This window comes from Hordeum vulgare, chromosome 6H (genome assembly GCF_904849725.1).
Source record: "Hordeum vulgare subsp. vulgare chromosome 6H, MorexV3_pseudomolecules_assembly, whole genome shotgun sequence".
In the NCBI taxonomy this organism is placed as follows: Eukaryota; Viridiplantae; Streptophyta; class Magnoliopsida; order Poales; family Poaceae; genus Hordeum; species Hordeum vulgare.
The window spans coordinates 561,314,840-561,331,027 of record NC_058523.1 but is presented as its reverse complement, the minus strand read 5'-3'; positions in this window follow the sequence as shown (position 1 = coordinate 561,331,027).

Genomic DNA, 16,188 nt, shown 5'->3' with positions numbered 1-16,188 from the left:
GGAAACCCCGGGGTCCTGTTAGGGGGAACTCGTCAAAACTCGTAGTTTTGGTGTATTATGGCCAGTTTTGTATGCTATTACTCACTGATTTTGGGTCCCACTGCGATCCGAACGTTTCAGGAACCTCGGGGTCCGGTTACGTGGACCTCATCAAAACTCGCAGTTTTGGCCTATTCTAGCCAGTTTTGTATGCTAATACTCACTGGTTTTGGGTCCTGCTTCGATCCGAATGTTGCGGGAACCCTGGGGTCTGGTTTCGGGGAACTCGTCAAAACTCACAGTTTTGGCCCATTCCGGTCGGTTTTGTATGCTATTAGTCACTTATTTTGGGTCCCGCTGTGATCCGAAAATTTCGGGAACCCCGGGGTCCGGTTATGGGGAACTCGTCAAAACTCGCAGTTTTGGCCTATTCTCGCGAGTTTTGTATGTTATTAGTCACTGATTTTGGGTCCCGCTGTGATCAGAAAATTTCGGTAACCCCGGGCTCCTGTTACGGGGAACTCGTCAAAACTCGTAGTTTTGGTCTATGGTGGCCAGTTTTGTAAGCTATTACTCACTAATTTTGGGTCCCACTGCGATCCAAATGTTTCGGGAACCCGAGGTCCGGTTACGTGGAACTCGTCAAAACTCGCAGTTTTGGCCTATTATGGCCAGTTTTGTATGCTATTAGTCATTGATATTGGGTCCAGCTTCGATCCAACGTTTCGGGAACCTCGGGGTCCGGTTACGGGGAACTCGTCAAAACTCGTAGTTTTGGCCTATTCCGGCCAGTTTTGTATGCTATTACTCACTAATTTTGGGTCCCGCTTCGATCCGAACGTTTCGGGAACCTTGGGGTCCGGTTACATGGCACTCGTCAAAACTCACAGTTTTAGCCCATTCCGGACGGTTTTGTATGCTATTAGTCACTAATTTTGGGTCCCGCTGTGATCCGAAAATTTCGGGAACACGAGGGTCCAGTTATGGGGAACTCGTCAAATCTCGCAGTTTTGGCCTATTCTGGCGAGTTTTGTATGCTATTACTCATTGATTTTGGGTCTCACTGTGATCCGAATGTCTCAGGAACCCCGGGGTCCTGTTACGGAGAACTCGTCAAAACTCGTAGTTTTGGTCTATGGTGGCCAGTTTTGTATGCTACTCACTAATTTTGGGTCCGAGTGCGATCCGAACGTTTCAAGAACCTCGGGGTCCGGTTACGTGGAACTCGTAAAAACTTGCAGTTTTGGCCTATTCTGGCCAGTATTGTATGCTATTAGTCATTGATTTTGGGTCCCGCTTCGATCCAAACGTTTTGGGAAACCCGGGGTCCGGTTACCTAGAACTCGTCAAAACTCGCTGTTTTGGCCTATTCCGGCCAGTTTTGTATGCTATTACTCACTGATTTTGGGTCCCGCTTCGATCCGAACGTTTCAGGAACCCTGGGGTCCGGTTACGGGGAACTCGTCAAAACTCACAGTTTTGGCCCATTCCGGCCGGTTTTGTATGTTATTAGTCACTGATTTTGGGTCCCGTTGTGATCCGAAAATTTCGAGAACTCCGGGGTCCTGTTAGGGGGAATTCGTCAAAACTCGCAGTTTTGGCATATTCTAGCGAGTTTTGTATACTATTACTCACTGATTTTGGGTCCCGCTTCGATCCGAATGTTTCGGGAACCCTTGTGCCGGTTACGAAAAACTCGTCAAAACTCACAGTTTTTGCCTATTCCGGCCAGTTTTGTATGCTATTACTCACTGATTTTGGGTCCCGCTTCGATCCGAACGTTTCGGGAACCCCGGGGTCCGGTTACGTGGAACTCGTCAAAACTCAGAATTTTGGCCCATTCCGTCCGGTTTTGTATGCTATTAGTCACTGATTTTGGGTCCCGCTGTGATCCGAAAACTTCGGGAACCTCGTGGTCCGGTTATGGGGAACTCGTCAAAACTCGCAGTTTTGGCCTATTCTAGCGAGTTTTGTATGCTACTACTCATTGATTTTGGGTCATGCTGCGATCCGAACGTTTTAGGAACCTCGTGGTCCGGTTACGTGAAACCCGTCAAAACTCGCAGTTTTGGCCTATTCTAGCCAGTTTCGTATGCTCTACTCACTGATTTTGGATCCCGCTGCGCTCCGAATGTTTCGGGAACCCCGAGGTCTTGTTGCGGGAAATCGTCAAAAGTCGCAGTTTTGGCCTATTCCGGCCAGTTTTGTAGCGTATTAGTCACTAATTTTGGGTCCTCCTACGTTCCGAACGTTTCGGGAACCCTGGGGTTCGGTTACGGGGAACTCGTCAAAACTCACAGTTTTAGCCTGTTCTGGCTAGGTCTGTATGCTATTCGTCACTGATTTTGGGTCCTCCGGTGATCTGAATGTTTCGAGATCTCTGGGATCCACTTACGGGGTACTCGTCAAAACTCTCAGTTTTGGCCTATCCTCGATAGGTTTGTATGCTATTAGTCACTCATTTTGGGTCCTCCTGCGGTCCGAACGTTTAGGGAACCCCGGGGTCAGGTTACGGAGAACTCGTCAAAACTCGCAGTTTTGTCCTATTCCGGCCAGTTTTGTATGCTATTAGTCACTTATTTTGGGTCCCGCAGCGCTCCGAATGTTTCGGGAACCAACGGTCCGGTTACGGGGAACTCGTAAAAACTCGCAGTTTTGGCCTATTCCCGCCAGTTTTGTATGCTATTAGTCACTGATTTCGGGTCCCGATGTGATCCGAATGTTTCGGGACCCCTTGGGCCGGTTACGGGGAACTCGTCAAAACTCGCAATTTGGCCAATTCTGGCCAGTATTGTATGCTATTAGTCATTGATTTTGGGTCCCGCTTCGATCCAAACGTTTCAGGAACCCTGGGGTCCGGTTCTGGGGAACTCGTCAAAACTAGCAGTTTTGGCCTATTCTGGCGAGTTTTGTATGCTATTACTCACTGGTTTTGGGTCCCACTGCGATCAGAATGTTTCGGTACCCGCGGTCCGGTTACGGGGAACTCGTAAAACTCGCAGTTTTGGCCTATTCCGGCCAGTTTTGTATGCTATTAGTCACTGATTTCGGGTCCCGATGTGATCCGAATGTTTCGGGAACACTTGGGCCGGTTACGGGGAACTCGTCAAAACTCGCAGTTTTGGCCTATTCCGGCTAGTTTTGTATGCTATTACTCACTGATTTTGGGTCCATTCCGGCCGGTTTTGTATGCTATTAGTCACTGATTTTGGGTCCCGCTCTGATCCGAAAATTTCGGGAACCCCGGGGTCCGGTTGTGGGGAACTCGTGAAAACTCACAGTTTTGGCCTATTCTCGCGAGTTTTGTATGCTATTACTCACTGATTCTGGGTCCCACTTTGAGTCGAATGTTTTGGGAAACCCCGGGGTCCTGTTAGGGGGAACTCGTCAAAACTCGTAGTTTTGGTGTATTATGGACAATTTTCTATGCTATTACTCACTGATTTTGGGTCCCGCTGCGATCCGAACGTTTCAGGAACCTCGGGGTCCTGTTACGGGGAACTCGTCAAAACTCGCAGTTTTGGCCTATTCTAGTCAGTTTTGTATGCTATTGGTCACTGATTTTGGGTCCCGCTTCGATCCAAATGTTTCGGGAACCTCGGGGTCCGGTTACCTAGTACACGTCAAAACTCACAGTTTTGGCCTATTCTCGCTAGTTTTGCATGCTATTACTCACTGATTTTGGGTCCTGCTTTGATCCGAACGTTGCGGTAACCCTGGGGTCCGGTTTCGGGGAACTCATCAAAACTCATAGTTTTGGCCCATTCCGGTCGGTTTTGTATGCTATTAGTCACTTATTTTGGGTCCCGCTGTGATCCGAAAATTTTAGGAACCCCGGGGTCCGGTTATGGGGAACTCGTCAAAACTCACAGTTTTGGCCTATTCTTGCGACTTTTGTATGCTATTAGGCACTCATTTTGGGTCCCGCTGTGATCCGAAAATTTCGGGAACCCCGGGCTCCTGTTACGGGGAACTCGTCAAAACTCGTAGTTTTGGTCTATGGTGGCCAGTTTTGTATGCTATTACTCACTAATTTTGGGTCCCACTGCGATCCAAATGTTTCGGGAACCCGGGGTCCGGTTACGTGGAACTCGTCAAAACTCGCAGTTTTGGCCTATTCCGGCTAGTTTTGTATGCTATTACTCACTAATTTTGGGTCCCGCTTCGAGCCAAACGTTTCGGGAACCCTGGGGTCCGATTACTTGGAACTCGTCAAAACTCGCAGTTTTGGCCCATTCCGGCCGGTTTTGTATGCTATTAGTCACTGATTTTGGGTCCCGCTCTGATCCGAAAATTTCGGGAACCCCGGGGTCCGGTTGTGGGGAACTCGTGAAAACTCGCAGTTTTGGCCTATTCTGGTGAGTTTTGTATGCTATTACTCAATGATTTTGGGTCCCACTTTGATTCGAATGTTTCGGGAAACCCCGGGGTCCTGTTAGGGGGAACTCGTCAAAACTCGTAGTTTTGGTGTATTATGGCCAGTTTTGTATGCTATTACTCACTGATTTTGGGTCCCACTGCGATCCGAACGTTTCAGGAACCTCGGGGTCCGGTTACGTGGACCTCATCAAAACTCGCAGTTTTGGCCTATTCTAGCCAGTTTTGTATGCTAATACTCACTGGTTTTGGGTCCTGCTTCGATCCGAATGTTGCAGGAACCCTGGGGTCTGGTTTCGGGGAACTCGTCAAAACTCACAGTTTTGGCCCATTCCGGTCGGTTTTGTATGCTATTAGTCACTTATTTTGGGTCCCGCTGTGATCCGAAAATTTCGGGAACCCCGGGGTCCGGTTATGGGGAACTCGTCAAAACTCGCAGTTTTGGCCTATTCTCGCGAGTTTTGTATGTTATTAGTCACTGATTTTGGGTCCCGCTGTGATCAGAAAATTTCGGTAACCCCGGGCTCCTGTTACGGGGAACTCGTCAAAACTCGTAGTTTTGGTCTATGGTGGCCAGTTTTGTAAGCTATTACTCACTAATTTTGGGTCCCACTGCGATCCAAATGTTTCGGGAACCCGAGGTCCGGTTACGTGGAACTCGTCAAAACTCGCAGTTTTGGCCTATTATGGACAGTTTTGTATGCTATTAGTCATTGATATTGGGTCCAGCTTCGATCCAACGTTTCGGGAACCTCGGGGTCCGGTTACGGGGAACTCGTCAAAACTCGTAGTTTTGGCCTATTCCGGCCAGTTTTGTATGCTATTACTCACTAATTTTGGGTCCCGCTTCGATCCGAACGTTTCGGGAACCTTGGGGTCCGGTTACATGGCACTCGTCAAAACTCACAGTTTTAGCCCATTCCGGACAGTTTTGTATGCTATTAGTCACTAATTTTGGGTCCCGCTGTGATCCGAAAATTTCGGGAACACGAGGGTCCAGTTATGGGGAACTCGTCAAATCTCGCAATTTTGGCCTATTCTGGCGAGTTTTGTATGCTATTACTCACTGATTTTGGGTCCCACTGTGATCCGAATGTCTCAGGAACCCCGGGGTCCTGTTACGGAGAACTCGTCAAAACTCGTAGTTTTGGTCTATGGTGGCCAGTTTTGTATGCTACTCACTAATTTTGGGTCCCAGTGCGATCCGAACTTTTCAAGAACCTCGGGGTCCGGTTACGTGGAACTCGTAAAAACTTGCAGTTTTGGCCTATTCTGGCCAGTATTGTATGCTATTAGTCATTGATTTTGGGTCCCGCTTCGATCCAAACGTTTTGGGAAACCCGGGGTCCGGTTACCTAGAACTCGTCAAAACTCGCTGTTTTGGCCTATTCCGGCCAGTTTTGTATGCTATTACTCACTGATTTTGGGTCCCGCTTCGATCCGAACGTTTCAGGAACCCTGGGGTCCGGTTACGGGGAACTCGTCAAAACTCACAGTTTTGGCCCATTCCGGCCGGTTTTGTATGTTATTAGTCACTGATTTTGGGTCCCGTTGTGATCCGAAAATTTCGGGAACTCCGGGGTCCTGTTAGGGGGAATTCGTCAAAACTCGCAGTTTTGGCATATTCTAGCGAGTTTTGTATACTATTACTCACTGATTTTGGGTCCCGCTTCGATCCGAATGTTTCGGGAACCCTTGTGCCGGTTACGAAAAACTCGTCAAAACTCACAGTTTTTGCCTATTCCGGCCAGTTTTGTATGCTATTACTCACTGATTTTAGGTCCCGCTTCGATCCGAACGTTTCGGGAACCCCGGGGTCCGGTTACGTGGAACTCGTCAAAACTCAGAGTTTTGGCCCATTCCGTCCGGTTTTGTATGCTATTAGTCACTGATTTTGGGTCCCGCTGTGATCCGAAAACTTCGGGAACCTCGTGGTCCGGTTATGGGGAACTCGTCAAAACTCGCAGTTTTGGCCTATTCTAGCGAGTTTTGTATGCTACTACTCATTGATTTTGGGTCATGCTGCGATCCGAACGTTTTAGGAACCTCGTGGTCCGGTTACGTGAAACCCGTCAAAACTCGCAGTTTTGGCCTATTCTAGCCAGTTTCGTATGCTCTACTCACTGATTTTGGATCCCGCTGCGCTCCGAATGTTTCGGGAACCCCGAGGTCTTGTTGCGGGAAATCGTCAAAACTCGCAGTTTTGGCCTATTCCGGCCAGTTTTGTAGCGTATTAGTCACTAATTTTGGGTCCTCCTACGTTCCGAACGTTTCGGGAACCCTGGGGTTCGGTTACGGGGAACTCGTCAAAACTCACAGTTTTAGCCTGTTCTGGCTAGGTCTGTATGCTATTAGTCACTGATTTTGGGTCCTCCGGTGATCTGAATGTTTCGAGATCTCTGGGGTCCACTTACGGGGTACTCGTCAAAACTCTCAGTTTTGGCCTATCCTCGATAGGTTTGTATGCTATTAGTCACTCATTTTGGGTCCTCCTGCGGTCCGAACGTTTAGGGAACCCCGGGGTCAGGTTACGGAGAACTCGTCAAAACTCGCAGTTTTGTCCTATTCTGGCCAGTTTTGTATGCTATTAGTCACTTATTTTGGGTCCCGCTGCGCTCCGAATGTTTCGGGAACCAACGGTCCGGTTACGGGGAACTCGTAAAAACTCGCAGTTTTGGCCTATTCCCTCCAGTTTTGTATGCTATTAGTCACTGATTTCGGGTCCCGATGTGATCCGAATGTTTCGGGACCCCTTGGGCCGGTTACGGGGAACTCGTCAAAACTCGCAATTTGGCCTATTCTGGCCAGTATTGTATGCTATTAGTCATTGATTTTGGGTCCCGCTTCGATCCAAACGTTTCAGGAACCCTGGGGTCCGGTTACTTGGAACTCGTAAAAACACGCAGTTTTGGCCCATTCCGGCCGGTTTTGTATGCTATTAGTCACTGATTTTGGGTCCCGCTCTGATACGAAAATTTCAGGAACCCCGGGGTCCGGTTCTGGGGAACTCGTTAAAACTAGCAGTTTTGGCCTATTCTGGCGAGTTTTGTATGCTATTACTCACTGCTTTTGGGTCCCACTGTGATTCGAATGTTTCGGGAACCCCGGGGTCCTCTTACAGGGAACTCATCAAAACTTGTAGTTTTGGTGTATTATGGCCAGTTTTGTATGCTATTACTCACTGATTTTGGGTCCCACTGCGATCCGAACGTTTCAGGAACCTCGGGGTCCGGTTACGTGGAACTCGTCAAAACTCGCAGTTTTGGCCTATTCTAGCCAGTTTTGTATGCTATTAGTCACTGATTTTGGGTCCCGCTTCGATCCAAACGTTTCGGGAACCCCGGGGTCCGGTTACCTGGTACTTGTCAAAACTCGCAGTTTTGGCCTATTCCGGCCAGTTTTGTATACTATTACTCACTGATTTTTGGTCCTGCTTCGATCCGAACGTTTCGGGATCCCTTGGGTCCGGTTACGTGGAACTCGTCAAAACTCACAGTTTTTGCCCATTCCGGCCAGTTTTGTAAGCTATTACTCACTGATTTTGGGTCCCGCTTCGAGCCAAACGTTTCGGGAACCCTTGGGTCCGGTTACTTGGAACTCGTCAAAAGTCGTAGTTTTGGCCCATTCCGGCCGGTTTTGTATGCTATTAGTCACTAATTTTGGGTCCCGCTGTGATCCGAAAATTTCGGGAACCCCGGGCTCCGGTTATGGAGAACTCGTCAAAGCTCGTAGTACGAACCTTTCGGGAACCCCGGGGTACGATTACGAAGAACTCGTCAAAACTCGTAGTTTTGGCCTATTCCGGCCAGTTTTCTATGCTATTAGTCACTGATTTTGGGTCCCGCTGTGATCCGAATGTTTCGGGAACCCGGGGTCAGGTTACGGGGAACTCGTGCTAACTCGCAGTTTTGGCCTATTCTGGCCAGTTTTGTATGCTACTACTCACTGATTTTCGATCCTGCTGCGATCCAAACGTTTCTGGAACCCCGAGGTCTAGTTGCGGGGAACTCGTCAAAACACGCAGTTTTGGCCTATTCCGGCATGGTTTGTAGGCTATTAGTCACTACTTTTGGGTCCTCCTATGTTCCGAACGTTTCGGGAACCTTGGGGTCCGGTTACGGAGAACTCGTCAAAACTCGCAGTTTTGGCCTATTCCAGCGAGTTTTGTATGCTATTAGTCACTGATTTCGGGTCCCGATGTGATCCGCATGTTTCGGGAACCCTTGGGTCGGTTACGGGGAACTCGTCAAAACTCGCAGTTTTGGCCTATTCCGGCCAGTTTTGCATGCTATTACTCACTGATTTTGGGTCCCTCTTCAAGCCAAACGTTTCGGGAACCCCGGGGTCTGGTTACCTGGAACTCGTCAAAACTCGCAGTTTTGGCCCATTCCGGCCGGTTTTGTATGGTATTAGTCATTGATTTTGGGTCCCGCTCTGATACAAAAATTTTAGGAACCTCGGGGTCCGGTTACGGGGAACTCGTCAAAACTCGTAGTTTTGGCCTATTCCGGCCAGTTTTGTATGCTATTACTCACTAATTTTGGGTCCCGCTTCGATCCGAACGTTTCGGGAACCTTGGGGTCCGGTTACATGGCACTCGTCAAAACTCACAGTTTTAGCCCATTCCGGACAGTTTTGTATGCTATTAGTCACTAATTTTGGGTCCCGCTGTGATCCGAAAATTTCGGGAACACGAGGGTCCAGTTATGGGGAACTCGTCAAATCTCGCAATTTTGGCCTATTCTGGCGAGTTTTGTATGCTATTACTCACTGATTTTGGGTCCCACTGTGATCCGAATGTCTCAGGAACCCCGGGGTCCTGTTACGGAGAACTCGTCAAAACTCGTAGTTTTGGTCTATGGTGGCCAGTTTTGTATGCTACTCACTAATTTTGGGTCCCAGTGCGATCCGAACGTTTCAAGAACCTCGGGGTCCGGTTACGTGGAACTCGTAAAAACTTGCAGTTTTGGCCTATTCTGGCCAGTATTGTATGCTATTAGTCATTGATTTTGGGTCCCGCTTCGATCCAAACGTTTTGGGAAACCCGGGGTCCGGTTACCTAGAACTCGTCAAAACTCGCTGTTTTGGCCTATTCCGGCCAGTTTTGTATGCTATTACTCACTGATTTTGGGTCCCGCTTCGATCCGAACGTTTCAGGAACCCTGGGGTCCGGTTACGGGGAACTCGTCAAAACTCACAGTTTTGGCCCATTCCGGCCGGTTTTGTATGTTATTAGTCACTGATTTTGGGTCCCGTTGTGATCCGAAAATTTCGGGAACTCCGGGGTCCTGTTAGGGGGAATTCGTCAAAACTCGCAGTTTTGGCATATTCTAGCGAGTTTTGTATACTATTACTCACTGATTTTGGGTCCCGCTTCGATCCGAATGTTTCGGGAACCCTTGTGCCGGTTACGAAAAACTCGTCAAAACTCACAGTTTTTGCCTATTCCGGCCAGTTTTGTATGCTATTACTCACTGATTTTGGGTCCCGCTTCGATCCGAACGTTTCGGGAACCCCGGGGTCCGGTTACGTGGAACTCGTCAAAACTCAGAGTTTTGGCCCATTCCGTCCGGTTTTGTATGCTATTAGTCACTGATTTTGGGTCCCGCTGTGATCCGAAAACTTCGGGAACCTCGTGGTCCGGTTATGGGGAACTCGTCAAAACTCGCAGTTTTGGCCTATTCTAGCGAGTTTTGTATGCTACTACTCATTGATTTTGGGTCATGCTGCGATCCGAACGTTTTAGGAACCTCGTGGTCCGGTTACGTGAAACCCGTCAAAACTCGCAGTTTTGGCCTATTCTAGCCAGTTTCGTATGCTCTACTCACTGATTTTGGATCCCGCTGCGCTCCGAATGTTTCGGGAACCCCGAGGTCTTGTTGCGGGAAATCGTCAAAACTCGCAGTTTTGGCCTATTCCGGCCAGTTTTGTAGCGTATTAGTCACTAATTTTGGGTCCTCCTACGTTCCGAACGTTTCGGGAACCCTGGGGTTCGGTTACGGGGAACTCGTCAAAACTCACAGTTTTAGCCTGTTCTGGCTAGGTCTGTATGCTATTAGTCACTGATTTTGGGTCCTCCGGTGATCTGAATGTTTCGAGATCTCTGGGGTCCACTTACGGGGTACTCGTCAAAACTCTCAGTTTTGGCCTATCCTCGATAGGTTTGTATGCTATTAGTCACTCATTTTGGGTCCTCCTGCGGTCCGAACGTTTAGGGAACCCCGGGGTCAGGTTACGGAGAACTCGTCAAAACTCGCAGTTTTGTCCTATTCTGGCCAGTTTTGTATGCTATTAGTCACTTATTTTGGGTCCCGCTGCGCTCCGAATGTTTCGGGAACCAACGGTCCGGTTACGGGGAACTCGTAAAAACTCGCAGTTTTGGCCTATTCCCTCCAGTTTTGTATGCTATTAGTCACTGATTTCGGGTCCCGATGTGATCCGAATGTTTCGGGACCCCTTGGGCCGGTTACGGGGAACTCGTCAAAACTCGCAATTTGGCCTATTCTGGCCAGTATTGTATGCTATTAGTCATTGATTTTGGGTCCCGCTTCGATCCAAACGTTTCAGGAACCCTGGGGTCCGGTTACTTGGAACTCGTAAAAACACGCAGTTTTGGCCCATTCCGGCCGGTTTTGTATGCTATTAGTCACTGATTTTGGGTCCCGCTCTGATACGAAAATTTCAGGAACCCCGGGGTCCGGTTCTGGGGAACTCGTTAAAACTAGCAGTTTTGGCCTATTCTGGCGAGTTTTGTATGCTATTACTCACTGCTTTTGGGTCCCACTGTGATTCGAATGTTTCGGGAACCCCGGGGTCCTCTTACAGGGAACTCATCAAAACTTGTAGTTTTGGTGTATTATGGCCAGTTTTGTATGCTATTACTCACTGATTTTGGGTCCCACTGCGATCCGAACGTTTCAGGAACCTCGGGGTCCGGTTACGTGGAACTCGTCAAAACTCGCAGTTTTGGCCTATTCTAGCCAGTTTTGTATGCTATTAGTCACTGATTTTGGGTCCCGCTTCGATCCAAACGTTTCGGGAACCCCGGGGTCCGGTTACCTGGTACTTGTCAAAACTCGCAGTTTTGGCCTATTCCGGCCAGTTTTGTATACTATTACTCACTGATTTTTGGTCCTGCTTCGATCCGAACGTTTCGGGATCCCTTGGGTCCGGTTACGTGGAACTCGTCAAAACTCACAGTTTTTGCCCATTCCGGCCAGTTTTGTAAGCTATTACTCACTGATTTTGGGTCCCGCTTCGAGCCAAACGTTTCGGGAACCCTTGGGTCCGGTTACTTGGAACTCGTCAAAAGTCGTAGTTTTGGCCCATTCCGGCCGGTTTTGTATGCTATTAGTCACTAATTTTGGGTCCCGCTGTGATCCGAAAATTTCGGGAACCCCGGGCTCCGGTTATGGAGAACTCGTCAAAGCTCGTAGTACGAACCTTTCGGGAACCCCGGGGTACGATTACGAAGAACTCGTCAAAACTCGTAGTTTTGGCCTATTCCGGCCAGTTTTCTATGCTATTAGTCACTGATTTTGGGTCCCGCTGTGATCCGAATGTTTCGGGAACCCGGGGTCAGGTTACGGGGAACTCGTGCTAACTCGCAGTTTTGGCCTATTCTGGCCAGTTTTGTATGCTACTACTCACTGATTTTCGATCCTGCTGCGATCCAAACGTTTCTGGAACCCCGAGGTCTAGTTGCGGGGAACTCGTCAAAACACGCAGTTTTGGCCTATTCCGGCATGGTTTGTAGGCTATTAGTCACTACTTTTGGGTCCTCCTATGTTCCGAACGTTTCGGGAACCTTGGGGTCCGGTTACGGAGAACTCGTCAAAACTCGCAGTTTTGGCCTATTCCAGCGAGTTTTGTATGCTATTAGTCACTGATTTCGGGTCCCGATGTGATCCGCATGTTTCGGGAACCCTTGGGTCGGTTACGGGGAACTCGTCAAAACTCGCAGTTTTGGCCTATTCCGGCCAGTTTTGCATGCTATTACTCACTGATTTTGGGTCCCTCTTCAAGCCAAACGTTTCGGGAACCCCGGGGTCTGGTTACCTGGAACTCGTCAAAACTCGCAGTTTTGGCCCATTCCGGCCGGTTTTGTATGGTATTAGTCATTGATTTTGGGTCCCGCTCTGATACAAAAATTTCAGGAACCCCGGGGGCCGGTTCTGGGGAACTCGTCAAAACTAGCAGTTTTGGCCTATTCTGGCGAGTTTTGTATGCTATTACTCACTGGTTTTGGGTCCCACTGCGATCAGAATGTTTCGGGTACCCGCGGTCCGGTTACGGGGAACTCGTAAAACTCGCAGTTTTGGCCTATTCCGGCCAGTTTTGTATGCTATTAGTCACTGATTTCGGGTCCCGATGTGATCCGAATGTTTCGGGAACACTTGGGCCGGTTACGGGGAACTCGTCAAAACTCGCAGTTTTGGCCTATTCCGGCTAGTTTTGTATGCTATTACTCACTGATTTTGGGTCCACTCCGGCCGGTTTTGTATGCTATTAGTCACTGATTTTGGGTCCCCCTCTGATCCGAAAATTTCGGGAACCCCGGGGTCCGGTTGTGGGGAACTCGTGAAAACTCACAGTTTTGGCCTATTCTCGCGAGTTTTGTATGCTATTACTCACTGATTTTGGGTCCCACTTTGAGTCGAATGTTTTGGGAAACCCCGGGGTCCTGTTAGGGGGAACTCGTCAAAACTCGTAGTTTTGGTGTATTATGGACAATTTTCTATGCTATTACTCACTGATTTTGGGTCCCGCTGCGATCCGAACGTTTCAGGAACCTCGGGGTCCTGTTACGGGGAACTCGTCAAAACTCGCAGTTTTGGCCTATTCTAGTCAGTTTTGTATGCTATTGGTCACTGATTTTGGGTCCCGCTTCGATCCAAATGTTTCGGGAACCCCGGGGTCCGGTTACCTGGTACACGTCAAAACTCACAGTTTTGGCCTATTCTCGCTAGTTTTGCATGCTATTACTCACTGATTTTGGGTCCTGCTTTGATCCGAACGTTGCGGTAACCCTGGGGTCCGGTTTCGGGGAACTCATCAAAACTCACAGTTTTGGCCCATTCCGGTCGGTTTTGTATGCTATTAGTCACTTATTTTGGGTCCCGCTGTGATCCGAAAATTTCGGGAACACCAGGATCCAGTTATGGGGAAGTCGTCAAATCTCGCAGTTTTGGCCTATTCTGGCGAGTTTTGTATGCTATTACTCACTGATTTTGGGTCCCACTGTGATCCGAATGTCTCAGGAACCCCGGGGTCCTGTTACGGAGAACCCGTCAAAACTCGTAGTTTTGGTCTATGGTGGCCAGTTTTGTATGCTACTCATTGATTTTGGGTCCGAGTGCGATCCGAACGTTTCAGGAACCTCGGGGTCCGGTTACGTGGAACTCGTAAAAACTTGCAGTTTTGGCCTATTCTGGCCAGTATTGTATGCTATTAGTCATTGATTTTGGGTCCCGCTTCGATACAAACGTTTTGGGAAACCGGGGAAACTCACAGTTTTAGCCCATTCCGGCCAGTTTTGTATGCTATTAGTCACTAATTTTGGGTCCCGCTGTGATCCGAAAATTTCGGGAACACCAGGGTCCAGTTATGGGGAACTATTCAAATCTCGCAGTTTTGGCCTATTCTGGCGAGTTTTGTATGCTATTACTCACTGACTAGTTGGATGCGTGTGCGCTGCCACGGAACAAAACAGTCTATAAAGACAATAAGAAATGAAATTGTTTATCTATGGCAATTGCAAATGTGTAGAACAATCAATAAAGGCAATACAAATCAAATTGTTTTTCTATGGCAATTGAAAATTCTCAAACTGTCTATTGCTACAAGCATCGTGTGTTGTCTCCTCTTAAACTCTACCAAATCACCGTATGGTTCTTGGCATCAACAGTTACACATGATGGAGTATTCCGATTGTCGTAGTGTTATCACGGGTAGGAGACCAAATAATACCAACGTGTACAACATTGGTAACAAAAGTGTGACCACAACTGCAATTGGTTTCACAGGATGGTCGTACGCTAAGCACCTCAGTTTAACATGAACGATGAAGGGTCACACAAACATCGTTACTACCCGTTGTCCAGTTTGGTAATAGTGACCAAGCTAAATAAAGATGGAAACTATGTTTGGGCTCTCCCCGTCATCGTTACTCTCTTCTATTGAGTAACCCCATCACCGCTACTCAAACCATGAATATTCACTTCCGCATTTCCCTCAAGCATAAGAAAAGCACCGCATTATTTACCTTTTAACAGTAGAGGTTTGTTTGCATCATTCACAAAAAACATAGGAATATAAAATGTAGCCATTTATTAGTTTGCAAGAAGATTTTCCAGTGGAGATTAAGCTTAGAGATATGCAACAAAGATCACTGAACAAAATCAGTCAGTGATACGCGAAATATTTATCTCACAAAAAAGTATGGCTTTATTTCAACATTATAAAACGGAAATAGCAAGATTACATGCGGTTGGCCACCAGTGAAAAGTAAAACAAAATAAGTAAAAAACATAGGAGAATCAAAAAAAGGAAACTCCACAACCTACAAGTTCACCTCATGCGTAGTTACTACTACTTCCACTATAGAAAAACCATCCATCAACATACGCTGGAGCAACAGCAACTTCACACAGCAGAACAAAGAAAAATGAAATGTCACCATATATACAAGAGAGTCATTTTTTCCTACTCCCTTTGTACCGAAATATCTGTAGAGTGAACTGCACTATAAATATTTCAGTACAGAGGGAGTATCTCCTATAATAAAATTCAGAAAAAGGGATAAATTTTACCATGTGTCCCTCCAGCCTGGACCTCAGTGTGGAATAGAACTATAGCGGTTCTAAGGATCCCTTCTCATGCTTGACCCGCAAGCTTGCCTGACCATTCTCATACTACATCTGTGTGCCCACACCAACCATGTCATATCCACTCTTGTGGCCCTGCCGCTGAATGAAAAAATGTAATAGTGCAAGGACAGCATGCCAATCTTCAATGCAAACTTGGTGTGCCTGAAGTGATGATATGTGTTCTGCAAGTGTTATTAGTATGTGAGAGCAGTATAACTTCAATTCCCTTCCCCCTATTTTTCCAATGTGTCAATCGGTGATACTTGCATTTCGGATTGATGTCCCTGAGGAAGATAGGCAGTCTGGTCTAGGTGTGAGAGTGGCAAAGGCGAATATGTTAGAATCATGTTGTCTAGCTGCGAGAGTGGCAAAGGCAAAATCTGTTATACTGATGCTATCTCAAGGAAAATGGAAAAAATGATACCAGGTCGGTATGTCACAAATAGCTAATAAACACTTGTTGGAATCCTTTGAGGATTATGGAGGACGATTTGTTGGAGAAATCATAGTAGAGTGAATTGTTGTAGTCTTGCTAGTATTTGATTTTCAGACATTGTAGTTGTTATGACCGGCACTACGTGACAAAGGAGGAGGCCCAATGGGCAGGATTGACTTCACCACCTACGACGGTATAGAGGACCCCCTCAATTGGCTCAATCAGTGTGAGCAGTTCTTCCGGGGCAAACGCACTCTCGCGACCGGCCGAGCTCTTTGTCGGTGGTCTGCCAGATCACATCCGCGTGGACGTGGAGTTTCGGGGGCCCCAGGAACTCCAGATGGCCATGTACTACGCCTGTGCCTTCGAGCGTTGCGCGCTGGCCTTGCAGCAGGTGGCGCCGGCTCGGAGTGGCCGACAACCGGCCCGGGTTCCCCAGACTACGACTATGCTGGGCCGTCCGCCCCCGGTCCCTCCTGCGACTACTACTTCGGCCTCGACGCGGCCCTTCCGCCAGCTCTTCCCGCC